Source organism: Mastomys coucha, unplaced genomic scaffold (genome assembly GCF_008632895.1).
Source record: "Mastomys coucha isolate ucsf_1 unplaced genomic scaffold, UCSF_Mcou_1 pScaffold14, whole genome shotgun sequence".
Lineage (NCBI taxonomy): Eukaryota > Metazoa > Chordata > Mammalia > Rodentia > Muridae > Mastomys > Mastomys coucha.
Genome location: NW_022196896.1, coordinates 12090057 through 12107763, shown reverse-complemented (window position 1 = coordinate 12107763; position 17707 = coordinate 12090057). Strand labels below are relative to the sequence as shown.

The window sequence follows — 17707 nt, the reverse complement described above, 5'->3', positions numbered from 1 at the left end:
GGGGAAACTGGTAAAGGTGAAATTTACATGTAAATAAAGAAAATATCTAATAAAAAAAATAAGAAAAAAGAAAGAGAAATGTGTGTATTACTAATGACAAGAGCATTAGTAATTATTAGTAAACCCCAGCCATTGACTACTTAAATGTTTGTGATGCAATCCTACTCTGTTTTGCTGAGTTTGCAGAATCTTTGTACTCCTACCTACTTTAAACCAACCAGCACAGAAGCAAGATATGGGAAGTATTTCTTTCTAATTCTCTCTTTGTGGATTGTTTCTTAGCAATAAAATTTACTTTTACTGTCTTCCACATTCATCAATATTCAGCACGTATACATATAATCATGGTCTAGACTACCCATCTACACACACACACACACACACACACACACACCTACCTTAATAAAAGGTACCATGATCCAAACAAAATGATCTTTTGAGCTTTACCTTGAATTTTACAAGAGTAGTCTGAAAATAGAATTTTGCTCATGGAATTCTGCTTTACAGTGCTATTAAGATTGCTCATGAAAATTAAAATAGAACTTTTAAGTTTTAGCACAACTTCTATTAAAGTACCATAAAATATATCATAAAGTATTTAATCATAAAAGAATTGATTATGTACAAATCACTAAATCATAGAAGAGTTTAAATGGCTTAAATGACTCCTGTGTTGACAGGTTGTCAAACTATGTTCTTCTATCTTCACAGACATGCTGTGAAAAAATACTGAAGACACACCTTATATTATATATTCTCTATAGTAGAATTCAACTTCTATAGAGTCTGGATCATGGCTCTGATGGAATGCACACTTTTCAACCAACAAAACCAGAGACAGGCAGATTTAAGAGAGAGGCAGAGGTAAGTCTGATTGGGGAAAGAGCAACTAAGATGTAGGTTCTTTGGACTTTTTTGAATTACTTATGTTTGAAATCATGCTGAGAAGAAAAAAGAGTATGCTTCATTAAAGGGTACACATTTTTTATTTTTTATTTTTCTACCACTGGGCTGAACACCAGGACCTGGTGCACGCCAAGCAAGAGCACTACAAGTTACTAGATTCCTAGGCCATGCCATTTCTGTTCTTTTCTGATAACATCACTCAGGTTTGCCTAAATCAAAACATCCTTCTAGCCATATATTGGGACTGCTAGATGTATAGCCACATATCACCATGTCCAGCTACTTTTAAAGGTGATGCTCTTAATAAAAGATTTTACAATCTAGAGTTTTATCAAGGAAGCATTACTGTGGTACAGAAAGTATTGGTATTTATTGAAAACTATCTGGTACATAACAGAAAAGAGATTTATATTTGTTTTGAAATCAATTCATATAATATTAGGGTGGGAAAAATGTATCAAGTAACAGATTTTGGCTCATAGATTTCAGGTAAAGATGTGCACAAATCACTAGCTTTAAAGAACTACTAATATGAGAAATAGATTATGATACCTCTTCATAAGACTATAGTAATGGTAAAAATAACAACTGATTCAATGATATGTTTTATAATTAATCTAGGACATTACAATCACCCTGCCCCACTACAAACACACACACACACACACACACACACACACACACACACACACAGCGAAAGAGAGCAAGACAGAGGGGGCAGAGAGAGAGAGAGAGAGAGGGAGAGAGGGAGAGAGGGAGATTCACATACACTCCCTCAATTCTCCAGCTTGTAGGGAATTGTTTGGGAATACGGAGTGAATCTTCTGTATAATAGAAAGGAAAAGTGACTTCTGTCTATTTTTGTAATATCATCAAGACAATAGGATACCTTTGTGAACCTTGATTTCTTAGGTGGGTTTGTGAGGACCAGTCCCTTGGGAAATCAAAGAGTGATCCTGTGGATGCTGCACTGCTTCCCTAATCTGGAAATGTTGATCAGTCAAGCATCACTGAGCATGCCCATGAGCAGAGGGGAAATGGTCTCTGCAAATCTTTTCAGAGAGAAAACCTGAGGCAAATGCTAGAATCCTCATTATAACTGAATATTGATTAAGATCATCAGAGATATAAAACATAAGGCTGCACAAGGAGAAGAGTGTGACCTCAGGACTCCTGTAGGGTGCACATTTTTCACTGAGTGCTACAGCCACTTAAAATAAAGATGTAGAATAAGAGGGAAAGAAGATTAGAAGCAGGAAAATCAAGCCTCTTTTCCACAAGGTAAATGTTAGGTAGCTTAAGTTTGGGTCATTTGGGACCTTTTCTATGCATTTTTACATGTTAATATAAATGGCGTAGAATTGATATTAAAACGGGGAGCTACAGTGATATGTGAGAAGAAGAGACATGGCAACTCATAGGCAAAATGTTGCTGTCAACTCAGATTTGCTAAGGATGCTACATAATCCTGGGCCTAGGTACAACACTAACACATGCTCCCATGTGGTCTGTTGGAATAGTCAAGTGAACACACTGAAGAGGATGGTTTTCTTCACTCCATTTACAAAGATGGCTACCCATAGACACACAATGCCAGAGAGCAAGCTAGAAGGGCAGGATAATGATTATTTCTGTCCTCACCGTGTGTTTGAAAACACTCAATGTATTTGACTAAAATTGTGTAAAGTGCTTAAGAGAAATGTGAGAAAAATGAGTTTGATATTGATTATTTTATGGGCTGAAGTGACGGGGCTTCACCGGGCTTATTGATAGCATCTATTCTACATTACTTTAGTGTCTAAAAACCAATAACTCCTGAGGGTGGTTAAACTATAGGATAATTGTCTAGTTTATTTTTAAGAGCAATTCTTAGATAAGATGTTGTGTTTTTGAAACAGTCAAGATGAATGGTGGTCAAGGAAATAGAACTGCTGGTAAAAACCATGAAACTTTAAATTTTACAAGCCACTTCATTCTTCTTCCATCTTGTTTGCTTTGAAACGTCTTACTTTTTACATGAATTGTGCAACTTAATTCCACGTGTATGCTGTAAGTGCCGCGGGCATATTATACATTTGCCTCAATCACCTACAGGTATATAAAGCTTATGATGAATATTTCAGACACAATGCTGTCTATGAAATAATTTACAGTTTATTTCTAGTCTATTGTTTGAAGAATAGATATAAATTATCACACAAGCTGTCACAACCATAACTTGGAATTTGGAAAGCAAGGTGAAAAATAAGAAATGATTTCAGTTCTCTTATATTTCTTTAAAACTTGATTTACAGCTGAGATGTCTGTTACAGGGTTCCCACGGGCTGTTGGGGAGAGTTCGCATTCTCCTATGTTGCAATTATTATTCCGCAGAGAAGTTTTAAATGTTTTTATCCTGTGAAATGGTTTACATCTGATGTTTCTTTGTTGGATAACTTTGAAGGTTTTAACTAAAAATGAATTTGGAATATTGTCACCACTAGAATTGTGTCTGGGCCTACCTGACTTTCTATGTGCATTCATACTTATTTTATGAAACTGGGAGCGCACCAATTCCACTCATATGTATTTACAGTTGTTACATCTCCTTGATCCATTTCAACATCTAACCAATTTTTTTTTTATATCAGATATGAGAATGTGGGTTAGAATTCTTTGGAATTCACTTACTTGGTAAATGATTTACGTTCTGGGACTCTCTGTAGCTATTTTTACACTTGAGGTCTGTTTCTTGGAGACAAAGAACAGTTGAATTTAGTTTTTATAAAATTCAGTTAGACAGACTGTATTCCTTTTAAAAATATTTCTTTAATATTTGAGATCAGAAATCAGAATTTTATCAGTTTCCACTTCCCTTTCCTTCCTTGCTCTCTCTCAAATTCATGACCCTAACAGTAGATTACCTTGCTGCTTCTTCATAACTGTAACTTTGATAATGTTATGAATATAAATTTAAATATCAGATATATCTCTATCTATCTGTCTATCTATCTATCTATATCTATCTATCTATCTATATATATATATCAATATCCAATAATCCAATAATGGTCACTTTCTTGGCTAATTGGATTACTGGCTATGTATTTTTTTAAATTATTAGTTGGTTAGTTATTTAGTTAGGATTTGCTAGAGCAGTGGTTCTTAGGTGATCCCCAACTATAAATTATCTCATTGTTCCTTTATAACTGTAATATTGATACTGTTATAAATAAAAGTGTAAATATATATGCAGAGCATCTGATACACTACCTCAGAGGGGTTGGGACTCACAGGTTGAGAACCACTGCACTAGAGGAACAGAGTTGATAGAACAAATACATAGCAGCAGAGAGGAAAGGCAGCTATACAAAAATCAGTACAAACAGTCATTCCCCTCATCCCTGGGACCTTTTACTATCTCAACTATTTCTGAAAGCTGTTACTTTCTCTGGGGAAAGATTTTTCAGTCCTTTTGGTTACTCTTTCATGAAACACTTTTACAGAGCCACTTAAAGATATGTCTGATATTTGACTCAGATTTAAGTTGAGAGGGATGATTAAGGATCTTACTACCCTGTAGGTATGAGGGGGATGCTGGGGATGATGGACTCTTTTCTGCATCTCCTCTATTCATTTAGTAGTCTTCTGGAAACTCCCTTTTTTTTCTTCTGCTATTTCTCCTCTGGTAAGTGTACAGCTACTGTGGTGATCATTAACTGCTTTAGTTTGTGCTTGTCTTGAAATATCCTATAGCTTTCTTAGAAATAGTAATTTTGGTTGGCATGCTTTTAGGGTTTGAAATGTGCTTACCGATGCTTCTCTTGTTTTACATGTTTTTAATGTTAGATCTGATACTATTATGCATTTTCCTTTGTTGGCAAATGGCTTTTTTCTTTTTAAATTGTTTTTCTGGACATGGTTTCTCTGTTTGTTAGTGGCTATCCTGAAACTCACTCTAAAGACTAGGCTGGCTTCAAAAGCAGAGATCTGCCTGGTGCTGCCTTCCAAGCACTAGGATTAATGGTGTAAACTATCATACCTGGTCCCTTTATGGTTCTTAACATTTTTTGCTTTGTATTTTTGGCACACTATGACATATCATGACTTTTTCTCCTCTGATTATGTCTGTATAGAATTCTAAATTTTGTTTTGTTTGTTTTTCTGATGTTCTCATATATTTTGGTTGATAGTTTTCTCTGTATTTATGTATCCGTTTGTGTTCTACTTGTGGCCATTACGCATTTTTAATTTAATTTTGAAATTTTCACTCAAATTAGCATGCAGGTTGACATTGTGCCTATTGCATTGTGGAAGTACGATCATTTGGAGTAATACACTACTTTGCTTCTTCATGTTAGTGATGTTGTAAGCTTTCAAGTGGATGCAGAAAACTGAATCCAGACCTCCTGCAAGAGCAGCAAGTACCACCGAGGTATCTCTCCAGCTTGTTGTCAAGGAAAATATGAAGTTTGACTGTACAAATACAAAAGTATAAACTGTTATATAGGAAGGAAAGAAAGCGCAATCTCAAATGAGTGGAAGCTGGATGTGTCTCTCAAACACTCTGAAGAAGTTTAATAGAAGCTTCTGAACATAAATTTATTCTTGAAGGAACCGGGTTCCAGGAATGGCCAAGTATCATTTACAGTGAACAGGGAGCTAATATTGTGTCAGAAACCTGTTCCGAGCTCTGGACATGGAGGTGTTGGCTAAGAGAACTTTACTTCTAGCTCTTCCTTTCTCAAGCTGCACCTTCTTGGATCACTATAAATAGTGAGATTAGATCTCAGTTATATATTTTTGAAGCTTAAACCCAGTTACAAAGATGTAGTACACGCCTACCATGCAGGTTGACATTGTTTGCTGGCTTAATTATTATTCGTTGTTTTACTATTATCTTTCAGTTTGGGATATTATCTTTCTTAAATGAGAATAATGAATTAACCTGCCTTAAGTCTAAGAGCCAGGTAGTTTGCAACTAAGTCTTATATATCCTCTAGTGAAAAAAGAAAAAAGAAATAACACAAACAAGATTTATCTTTTTCTCCTGTGGTTTCTCTTATGTATAAAGGGTGTTCTATATAATTTTACTGTGTCATAGCTATCTTTTAAAACAGGGTTCTTGTAAAGTGTGAATTAGGCAGGAAATGTCACATCAGCCAGTAAATGGGAGATATGGGAATCATTTATTATTTTGTCTAATCTTCAAATTCAAGCTTTCTCTCAAGGGTGACATTGAAGTGAGTCATCTGTTGATAGTGCAGCAATTAGTTTGCCAAGAGGGATAGAACAGGGCACATCACATCATGTGAGCTAACCCAGGCCCATTTCCCTCAATATTTCTCAAGGAGAAAAGGAAGAGCTCTTTTTGGAAAATATAGTGAGAAGAAGAGAAGAATACAATCACCATATTATAGAACAACAGAGGTTCAAAGTGCAGAAAGAAAAGCCAACATTACAGTAAGAGAATTCTACTTAAAAAATAAAGGAAGAAAGAGGAGGAGAAAAAGGAGGGGGAGCAGGAGGAGAAGGAAGAGGAGAGGTTCAAACTGAAACTACAGTGAACAAGGAAACAAGAAGATGACAGGCAGGAAAGGACTTTGGATCATTCTAGAATAGACAAAGAATAACATTGGTAATAGGGAAAGAGACAGTGCAAACCCAAAAGTATTAACATAGAACAAACCCCAAAAGAGTATGTTTTTAGAGGAAAACAGCCCTATAAACTAGGACAAAAAATGATGGCCTTTGTGATTACACCAAAGGACATGATAATCCCAGGTTTTAGGGTGGCTAAGAAGGGAAGATCTTAAAATGAAGGCCACACTGGGCTACACATTATCTCAAAAAATATCATTTCCTACTTAAACTAAAGCAGAAAATAAGTTATTTCGTGCAACTTGATTTATGCACATTCATTGTTTTTAACCTTTTTATCTTATCTATACTGTTATCTGTGGGGAGTAACTGCTCACAGTCCCTTCACTGTTTGATGCCTGCCGCAGTGTTTCCCATCAGATGACTTAATGAAAAGCCCATCTCTACTACTTCCAACTTTTCCTGGTGGAGACTGCTGCTTGGTAATCCTCCTCATTGCTCCCTAGTTTTCTCCTCATATGTTTACTTCAAATAGCCCAAGAACAGAATATCTTCATGTTTCCAGGGGACAATCAATTTTTTTACAGCTATGGTAGCACATAGTCACCTTCAGCAGTTTTAAAAGTGATTACTTAATCAATGACAGTTCTGCAAGCTGTCAGAATGGATTTCTCATGAATGTCAAGGATAGATGGCAGTACACCTCAGTGAACACACATTTGCAAGTCAACTAGTTAGGAACAAAACAAATTTCAGAGTCAGTTGATCCAAAGAATACACTTCTGAGAGTTCATCACTCAATGGCATTCTCACCTCAGGAACCATGTATTTACAAAGGGAGTATGTAGGATTAATCTCCCAAAGTCTATCACTACAGGCAACTCACCCTCCAGAGCCTGGACGGTCTTAGCAGTCCTACTTTCTCTGATAATCCCTGTGATTCATAAAATAGGAAAATAATTAGTTTTACTTTGGCTTAAAATTGAGGGTTGGGAATATTGGTAGCTGAGAGTTCTATGATTAATATTTAAGTGTAATCATAGAATAAAAGAAAGAAAACATGGACAAATAACTGTATAAATTCTGATGTGATAGGATTCTGAATGAAACCTATTTTGATTGTGGTTTTAATAAGCCCCCAAAGATTTTTGTTGTAGCAAGAAAAACATGAGTATAAATTGTGATTTCTTCATTGGAGAAATCTATTCAGTAAGAGAATTCTACCTAAGAAATAAAGGAAGAAAGAGGAGGAGAAAAAAGAGGCGGAGCAGGGGTAGAAGGAGGAGGAGAGGTTCAAACATCACATATTCCATGACTATTCTAATGTCCTACAATACTTTTGAGAATTTCAGGTATGTTATGATTCATTATTTGAAATGTTTAACTCTACTCTGAAATTTTATTTCCAAATTTAAAACCTGGCTTATGCAACATAAATATTCTTTTCCTTCTCGTTGTTTAACTCTGAATATGGAAATTATATCTTAAACTTTCTCTTCACTTTTCCCCTGAACATTCACATAAGACACATGTAAGGTTAGCAGATGATCTTAAGGATTGAGAGCAAGAGATCTCATATCACAGCAAAGAAGCTACTATTGGTGTAGACCATGTTCCTAAAACTTTTTGTGTGCCTAGCACCTCTGGTTTCTTGCTGAAGACAGCCACATTGTCTTACTTTATTACCTAAGATAGTGGAACAAATACAGTCTTCAATGTAGGCTCTGAGCACAAGTACAGCTTGGCATGGTGTTCTACCACCTTACAGTAACATTTTGCTTGACTTTGAAAGCAGTATTCCAGATTAAGGCATGTAAAGTACACTATGTTAACCTTATTTTTTATTTTTTTATTTTTAGGGAGATAGTTTAATGACATTGAAGTTATAAACTTTAGATTAATATTCCATAATCTTTGGTGTATAAAATACAGTGAATTTATAGAGTCATTATAAATAACTATGAAAATGAAGACTTTTTTCAAAAAAAAAAATGACAGAAGGAAATAACAAAAAATGATGTTATGTATTCCATCCTATATTCCCTCCTCCTCTATCCTGCACTCTGCACCCAAACCACAATTTAAACCTTACCCTTCCATTATTTCCATTTAACCTGTTACAAACGTGTGTTCTATCTTTCCTTCTTGAAGTCACCCCCTTATGGCTCCTTGCTAATTTCCGGATATTTATGTGTATTCTAAATAAAAAAACACACACACACACACACGCACATGCACACACACACACACACACACACACACACACACACACACACACACACCTGAAGATTAAATAGTAACACCTACAGATGAGGGAAACATGGGATATTTGTATTTTCTGGCTGGAGGTTACTTTGTTCAGAATGATTATTTCCACCTACATCAACTTACCTACAGTTTTCATAATTTTATTTTTTTTGCAGTAGCTGAATAATATTCAGGTATAAAAATATATCATATTTCCAATATCCACTCATTAATTGATGGATATCAAAGCTATTCCCATTTCCTGGCTAATGTGAGGAGACCAGCAAGAACAAGGACAAGCAGACTTCTCTAGGGTAAGATATGCAGTGTTTTGGCTAATAACAAAGATTGATATTGTTCAATCATATGATAAATGTACTCTTAGCATTTTGAGAGGGAACTTCAGTAATTTTTATACTAAGTACCATAATTTACTTATGTCATCCTTAGTAAATACGTGCACCTTTATCCCCAAATCAAGACAGTCATCATTTGTCTTTTTATTTTTGGTCTAGAAAAATCTATCTGGGGTAACTAATGAATCTCTGAAAATATAATTGAAAACCTTCTACATTAGAAGATTCTTAAAGTGCATATATCACATATAACATAATATAAAATTCATTATTTTGAAATTGTAATATGATTATACAATATCCGTTCCTTTTCTCCCTTCCACTCCTTTCATGAACTCCCTTGCTCATCCACAAATTCGTGGCTTCTTTTTAAATTGGTGTTACATAGACACACACACACACACACACACACACACACACACACACACACACACATCTATCTATCTATTTATCTATCTATCTATCTATCTATCTATCTATCTATCTATCTATCTACCTATCTATTCCTATAACAAAGCAAAAATTTCACCATTAGATGCCAGAGAAAAACAAATAAAGCCAAATTTCAAGAATCTGTCATTTTCTTTTGAGTCATTGCTGTAAGGTTCTACAGCTGACCAAATATTCCAGGCCATTGCCATTACTCTTTGAGATCCCACAGAACTTGGCAGGAAGACCCTATTGCCAAAAATATTTGAGTTAAATTATATGGCTAAATTAAACAGATATGAATCTGAAAACTTCATTGCCAATGGCTAGTTTTATAGTTCTACAAGGAACTAAGCATGCTACCAGAGGACAAAACTAGTCATCAATGGTACTTAGCCATGAAGCCTATGAGACACAATAATGACTGTCCTAGGAAGCCATTTTCACCAGTCAAATAGTGGCATGAAATCAGGGGAGTAACCAATCACATTCCAGCTTAGATTTAAGTTCTGCACTACACTGCAAGAACAAACCCATAGTAAAGATCATTTTTGGTATGGCTAGATATGCCATAAGGCCTAGGAGAAAACCTGCTTCTATTATTTTGCTAAATGGACATAGTATTAAACCTACTCCTAAGGACTTTTACTTTTATCTATAGATGTACACAATTTTGAACTCTGATCAGGGAAGTGTCTGTTTACAAATATATGGTGATTGACCCAGAGAATCACAACTTGACAAGGTGAAGAAAGTAAGAAACCACAGAATGCTGCACACTGAAAGGATTATATTTATACTATATTGCCCTCCCAAGACTCAGCAATCATTGTAGAAAACAGGGCAGAAAAAAATACAAGATGCAGAGATGTTAGATGATTACAAGAAAATAGTGTTTTCTGGATAGGGCAGGGTGTATGAACATATGAGCTCAGTGATTGTAATAGCTTACAAAAAAAAAAAAAATAAAGAAAGAATAAAAATACCCTGTGCAAGACCAAGCTAGATCAAGTCTCAGCATGGAGAAGGTAGGTTGACAAACATTCCTAATCCTAGTCTACTGGAATTTGTTACCTTCTGTGAGAAGGAAAGATAGTTTTGCCCAAGAGTATAGTCCATGATTAAGTCAACCATGCACCAATGGGAAGACTGCACATCCAATATTTGGGCAGCATAAATTGGTCATCATGGATTTTAAGTTGGATATAAAGTTGGGTGAGTACAGATGGAGAGAGTAATTAGGAAGCACTGGGGACAAGTGTAAATATGACTGAAATCCACTGTATGAATCTAACAAAGAAAAAATAAAAATAAAAATAAATAAATAATTGAAACCAATAAAGACAGAAGGTAATGCTAGAAACTGAAAATCATGAAGGCTGTTTCATTTCATAATAGCTAAAAATTGCATGTGGCAAATATATAGGTTTTTAAATGAAAGTTGAGAGAATTTTTTCTTCTACTACTTATTCTAATTATTGCTAATGTAAATATTCACCCCCTTTGCTTTTCCTATGAGGGTTTGATAGTGAAGTGTACCTAGGTCTCTTTATAGTATAGCTACAGGAAAAACAGAGGGTCCTGTAAAAATTTAACACCAACTTCACGGTAATAAAGCACATTTTAAAACATATTTTGTTAACTAGATCTATTTTTCCCTTGACGTATTATATAAAGCATAGATTCTGAGGTACTTATAGCTGACTATTAAAATAATAATGGCTCGATGCCCCAATGAAGGGGAATGTGAGGGTGGGGAGGCAGGAGTGGATGGTTGGGTGAGGGAGCAGCCTCATAGAAGCAGGGGAAGGGGGGTGGGATGGAGGTTTCTGGTGGGAAATCAGGAAAGGGTATAACATTTGAAATACAAATAAAATATCCAATAAAAATAATAAAATACCATTTTGATGCATAATGAGCAAAAAAAATAGCATGCTATAATACGCAGTACATCAAAGTAATTGACTTTTACTCTACTTTCTCCTTAAAGCATTGTTTCTTAGAGTTCACTTTTTATATGTGGCTATGACCTATTTGGGATATATTTGGTATAATGGAAGAATGTGTTATCTGTTATCCATCTTATGCACTATGGATCGCTCTGTATCTCTACCTACCTTTACAACGTGTCTTGATAAACGAAGGACACTCAGCATCAAACATGGCACTACAGAGCCCTCCCACACTCGAAGCCATTCCCAGATTTCCCATTACTCCTGAAATTGCTATCTTCTTTAGCAAGCTTGCTTTTTTTTTTCTGTTTTGTTTTATTTTAACTGAAAACAAAATGTGCTCCATGGTAATGTCCTTAGAAATTAAAGACAAGTATTTTAAGTGTGCAGTATTGGGCAGACAGCAGAGTCGAGAAGGTACAAAAGACATTAGGATAAGCTTTTAATGAAACAAAAACAAAATGATGGTAAAAATGAAATAGGTCTTACTATTAAAACAGGGACTTAATGAGAAAAGACAAAAATTCTGATAGCCCTAACATTCAACTACATTAGATGGTAGATCTGAGGACATTATTTTCACAGTATCCTTTGTATTTAGCACATATTAAGTGAAATTTGAATATAGGCTGACCATTTTAAATTTCTATATGTCCCCTTTTACCTGCTAGCCTTTGAAGATACAGAACAATTTTTCTCCCATAGGATATATCTTCTTCTTCATTGCTTATGTTGTCATGAAAGGGAAAGACAACCACAATGATTTTCAAGTTGTGTCCAGAATGATAATATTATCAAAGAAAAAGGAGCCAAATCTGACATTTTGATAGCTTGGAGAGTGTGTTGTTAAAATCTAAACACATGTGAGTAACTTTATTTTTTCCAAACAGGGTTTCTCTGTATAGCCCTGGCTGTCCTGGAACTCACTCTGTAGACCAGGCTGGCCTCAAACTCAGAAATCCACCTGTCTCTGCCTCCAAGTGCTGGGATTAAAGGCATGCGCCACCACTGCCTGTCTGAGTAATTTATTAATTGCTATACTGTAAGCCAAATAGGAAATTTATATGGAAGACAATAAACTACAGTTAACAAAAGAAAATGTCTAAATATTTCTACAAAAGAGTAGAAAGTTTATATTTCACATTAAATGACCTTAGTAGAATTGCTATTTTTAATTTTAATTAAATGAAATTATAGGGTATTGGTGTTATGCCTTAGTTAACATGGTATATAACCAGTTATCTAGTGGATAATGATAATAATTTTATGCATTTGTCAAGCACAGTGTAATATTCCAATGCAAACGTATAGCATGTATTGATCAAATCAGGATAATTAATAACCCTCTTCTGAAGATGACTTTTGTACATACATGATAGACAACAATGAACTCTAATCACCATACTGTGTTGTAGATACTAGACTTGGCATTTCTACCAAACACTGCCTCTATTTCCATTACTCAGATTCATACCTATACCTAGCTGAACTTCAGTTGATGTGTATTCATATCCATTTACATATTTTTCAGTACTTTCTTTTGTTTTGAATTTTTAAGATCTTAACACTTGCATATGAATTCTGTTCAAGTCATTATGGAAGCACAAACTTAAATTGAGAAAATGCTCTCAACCTACTAGCAAGTCTATGAAGATACTTTTTTTTTTTAATTAGTGATTGGTATGGAAGGACTCCGCCTATTCTGGGTGGTCCTACCTCTTAGGTTTTATAACAATGCAGGCTGAGCAAGTCAGCAGCAGCACCCCTTCAAGGCCTCTGCCTCCAGGTTCCTGTCCCGTTTGAGTTCCTGTATTGATGTTCTTCAGTGATGTCCTGTGATGTAAAACTGTAAGACAGAAAAAACTCTATCTTCCCCAAGTTGTTTTTGGTCATAGTGTGTTACCATAGGAATATAAACTACAATGCAGATAAAGATGTATAGAGTGCTATGTGTTCTCCTTTCTGGATTCTCCCTTAATTAACATGGCATAGTCCAGTGGGAAAACTCAATTAAGACAAGAACATTAAGCAAGCCACAGGCTTCTCACAGATTTGATCAGCTGTATCTCTCTTACTCATTTATTTCCTTCAGACCCTAACCCAGGATATAACATTGAAATAAGTCATCCAGTTGTTTTTTTTTTTGTTGTTTGTTTGTTTGTTTTGTTTCTTTGGGTTTTTTTTGTTTTGTTTTGTTTTTGGTCTTGAGTTGTAATGTTCAATTCTTTCCATCATTTTGGAAATGATAGAAAAAAAAATATCTTCACAGACTTGCTAGTAAATTGAGAGCATTTTCTCAATTTAAGTTTCTGCTTCCAAAAATGACTAGAACATTCATTCACATGATTGTGTGAATCACTTTATACTAATTCCTTTTAATTTAAGTTTCTCTAATTTGTTGTTGTTGTGAGAAAACTCAGGCTATGAGCCTTGAGAGAGGGTATCACAGAAGCATGACGTCCTTACCTCATCACAGATGTATAAAGTATCAACAGGGTTTATCACTTAATCAACAGCTTAATGTTGATAGCACCATGAGGGTGGTGCCTGCCAGACTCTCTAACACTTGCTTCCATATTCTGTTCTCTATAGAAGAGTTGTCAAATCAAACTACACTCGGAAACAGAATTAAGCTTCTCCTCCAGGAGAATAGAAGAGGTGTCATCATATAACTATTGCAAATTTTATTCAGAGAATATTTGTCTTTACTCTTATTTAATGGTACGCTGAATTATATGAGTGTGAATTCAGGAGCTGTGTTTTCTCAACTAAACTGTAGTCTCCTATTATTTATTTGTAGTAGCTTGCAGTTGAGCATGAGTTACTGAAAGTTCAGTTTCACTGATTGCCTTTTGTTCTAATATGTCCCAGAGAGTTCTTTTCTACCCTTCCCCCTTTTCTTCTCCTTTTCTTGTTTTGTCATTTTTTGGCACTGCAATGGTTCAGAATTGTCTTGAATGTTTCTTGTCTCAGTCAATAAACAGCTGTCACTTTCTGCGGTTTGAGGTGGGCTTTACAGCTGAAGCTCAGACATACAGAGCAACTTTTGCCATGCAATGTCATGGCTTTTAGGAACATTCCACAAATATAGCTAGTGTTATGACAAATAGCCATAGGTATACATAGCTATATTTCCCTTCCTTTTCTATCCCCAAATACTTCTGTATACTCCTCCTTGCTCTTTTTTAAAATTGATTATTTCATTAATTGCCTGTTATTTCATTAATTGCTGTTATATGCATATTTCAAAACAACCATTTCTTTCTGTGAATAGCGTCTTCTCTTATGGAAACCTTGTTCCCTCCACAAATGGTTCATTTACTCATATATGTTATGCTATATAGATAAAAATGGTTTCAGGGTTGCTTACCTGTATTTCATTGAGGGAAAAATATCTAATAGAAGTAAAATATATCTGTTACTCTTTATGCAGTTAAAGTTATTCTCTTCAGATTTTGATTTGACAAAGTACTATCTTTTCAAAATATAAAATTGACACCTTCTTTCTGCTACACTCAATCATATCTTACCTCTGTAATTAATTACAAAAAAGTTGTCAGTTTCCCAACTACCAGAGAGATACAAATGTTGAACTTTAAGAGTTCCATGCATTTTGATTCAATTTGCCCAGCAATTGAGACTATACAAAACAGTCTTGTCATCCCCACATTTCCTGGTACAATCAGAAATTTATTTGTAGCCACTTATCCTATGCATCTATCCCACACAATAATGGATTCACTTCTTCCTCTTTCAGTTGTGCCTTTTCCAGGAATTTAGATACTTGCTATCACACAATACTTAAGACATTTGGGGCTTCACCTTCCACTGCCAAATGGTTTTGGGGTTTATACATGGGGGCTTAGATTACGATTCAAATATTCATAAATGCAGTAGCTCCTTTCTATAGTTGATTATTATGGTATTGATATTCCAGTTTGTCCTTCAGTTCAACAGTTAAATATAACATTTGGCTTTTTGGGTTTTTTTTCCTTGCAACTGAATAGAACTATATATTCAAGCTGTCTTTAAACCCTTCCACTCTGCCCTCAGACATTTTGTCTTGCCTTGATCTCTTGAATGTAGGAGTTACAGGCATGTGTTACTGCACCCAACAACATTTTAGTCATTTCCACATTTTGATGAATAAATATTAAGGTACTATAAACATTTACACACATTTCAAGTAAAATGAGTTTTCTCTTCACTTGGGTAAATACATAGGAATGGAATTAATGGGTCATATAATGTTTGTACATATTTTTTCCAAGATATGGTTTCTCTGTGCAGCTCTGGCTTTCCTAGAACTTGCTCTGTAGATGACGCTGGCCTTGATCTTAGAGATCCACTTCTCTCTACCTCCTGAATGCTGGGATTAAAGGCACGTGCCACCACAGTCCAACTTATGAATTATTTTTAATGTATGATAGTTCTATTTGTGATCTTAGAAAGTTTGTAGCAGTTTAAAATTAATATTCACATAGAAACAATATCTCAAATTTTGACCAGGTGAATATTACTAAACAGATAATCAATAGATAGTTGCTAGAGAACAAATTAGGAAAAAAGGAACTGACTTGAACTTAAAATTCCATTGCAAATAACATCTATTAAAGACATTTCAAGAACTTATCAGAATGTAGCACAACTGTTTCTAAATATAATACTTATTATTTTTCTAGGAACACAAAGATACTGAAAGACCATAGAAATTTAAAGATTTCACATATGATTAAATGCCAGCATATTACTTTACCATAGCAATCACTTCATGCTGTAATGTTGAAGTAGTATTAAGTCTAATACTATAAAACATCTTCTCATATCTGATAATATAAATTTATTATACTTTAAGTTTCAACATACAAATTTCCAAAACGATATGCACTATCTCCAAGTGCAAACTGAATATATTTCCATACCACCAAGCTAATAGGAAAAGTCAATGAATACTCACACTGTAGAGAACATAGCATGGGAAGCAGAGATGAGTGTTGAACTACTCCACTGTGTTATCAGATACTTGAGTTTTCACATTCTAAATCTGTTGAAAGGTAGATAAAGAAAAGATTAGTTAAATGTGCTGAGTGTGCTATACATACTCTTAAGTGACCAAAGAATGAGCAGAGATCACCTTATAAACATATATCCTTTTCATACAGTATTAGCTAATGCCAATACATGGTTTTCTTTTTAGATCTTAGGCAAATGCTCTCTAAACACATACAAAATACCATTAGTGATTGCTATTTATATAACATCTAAAGAGTGGATTCTGTAAAATTATAAGGGAGGGGTTAAATCTTGATAACCAAATACATATATTTCATATGCAAAACACTTTTAATATGAATATAAAATAAAGTTACCAAATTGTCTGAATCTTTCAGTTGTATAGATGGTTAGTAAAATGAAGGTCAAAAGGCTAGCTTATCTGCATAAATGTCGTTTTCAAGTTGATATTTGTCAGCTGACACACATGCCTCATATAACTAAAGGGAATTTTATTATGAATAAGATTACAATTAATTAAAAGATAGGAAGATGACTCCCTAGAATTCAGTCACACTAGAGAACAAGATACAATCCTTTTGAAATTTAGTGACAGTCAGTGTAGCTAACAGCACTTCAAATGTAATTCTCCTGCTTCAGCTTCCCACTCTCAGAAAGCACTGGGATTACTGGTGTGTAGGACCAATTTATCAAAACAAACATCTTTATCTTAGAGAACACAAATTGAATGATGAAAATATCCAGCTACAACCTTAAGATAAAGCCTCCTTAAATCTCACTACATAGACTTACATCCTACTTAAACATGGTTTGATTATAGAATCAATAAGTTACTTATCCATAGAGGCCACTAAAGCTATTTGTTAGGTGCCTTGCATGCACACTTATGCACATATATACATAAATACATATATATGCATCACACACACAACTGTTATTCCAACACCATGTTTCATAAAGCTTTAAAATTTGCTTCACTGAAATTAGTATATTTAAATAATTTTCTCTAATTTTAGTAAGGAGTTATATAAAGTCTTCAGTTATACATGCTTAAGATTACAATAATTTAGATTTCTGCAAATTTCAGTACTCCCTTTCTCAAGGTATACACCTTAATGTCAATTCAAACACATTTTAAGAAAGTTCAGCCTGGTTATAAAAATAAAATTATACCTTCATGCTTTGGGTTTTTTGTCGTTGTTGTTTTGTTTTGTTTTTTTTTTT

General features: G+C 34.6%; 1 protein-coding gene across 2 annotated transcripts in view; it reads right to left on the bottom strand.

Annotated features, from left to right (window-relative positions):
• The window catches only part of Fut9 (fucosyltransferase 9), a 181340-nt gene that overhangs the window by 79919 nt on the left and 83714 nt on the right, over positions 1-17707 (bottom strand). Inside the window, exons 2-3 of one of the 2 annotated variants that reach the window (XM_031366475.1) lie at positions 16428-16514; positions 13187-13316 (exon numbers count right to left, since the gene is read on the bottom strand). The gene's annotated coding sequence lies outside the window, so the exon portion shown is untranslated. The remainder of the gene's footprint in view (positions 1-13186; positions 13317-16427; positions 16515-17707) is intronic. The other variant, XM_031366474.1, reaches the window with a different exon arrangement.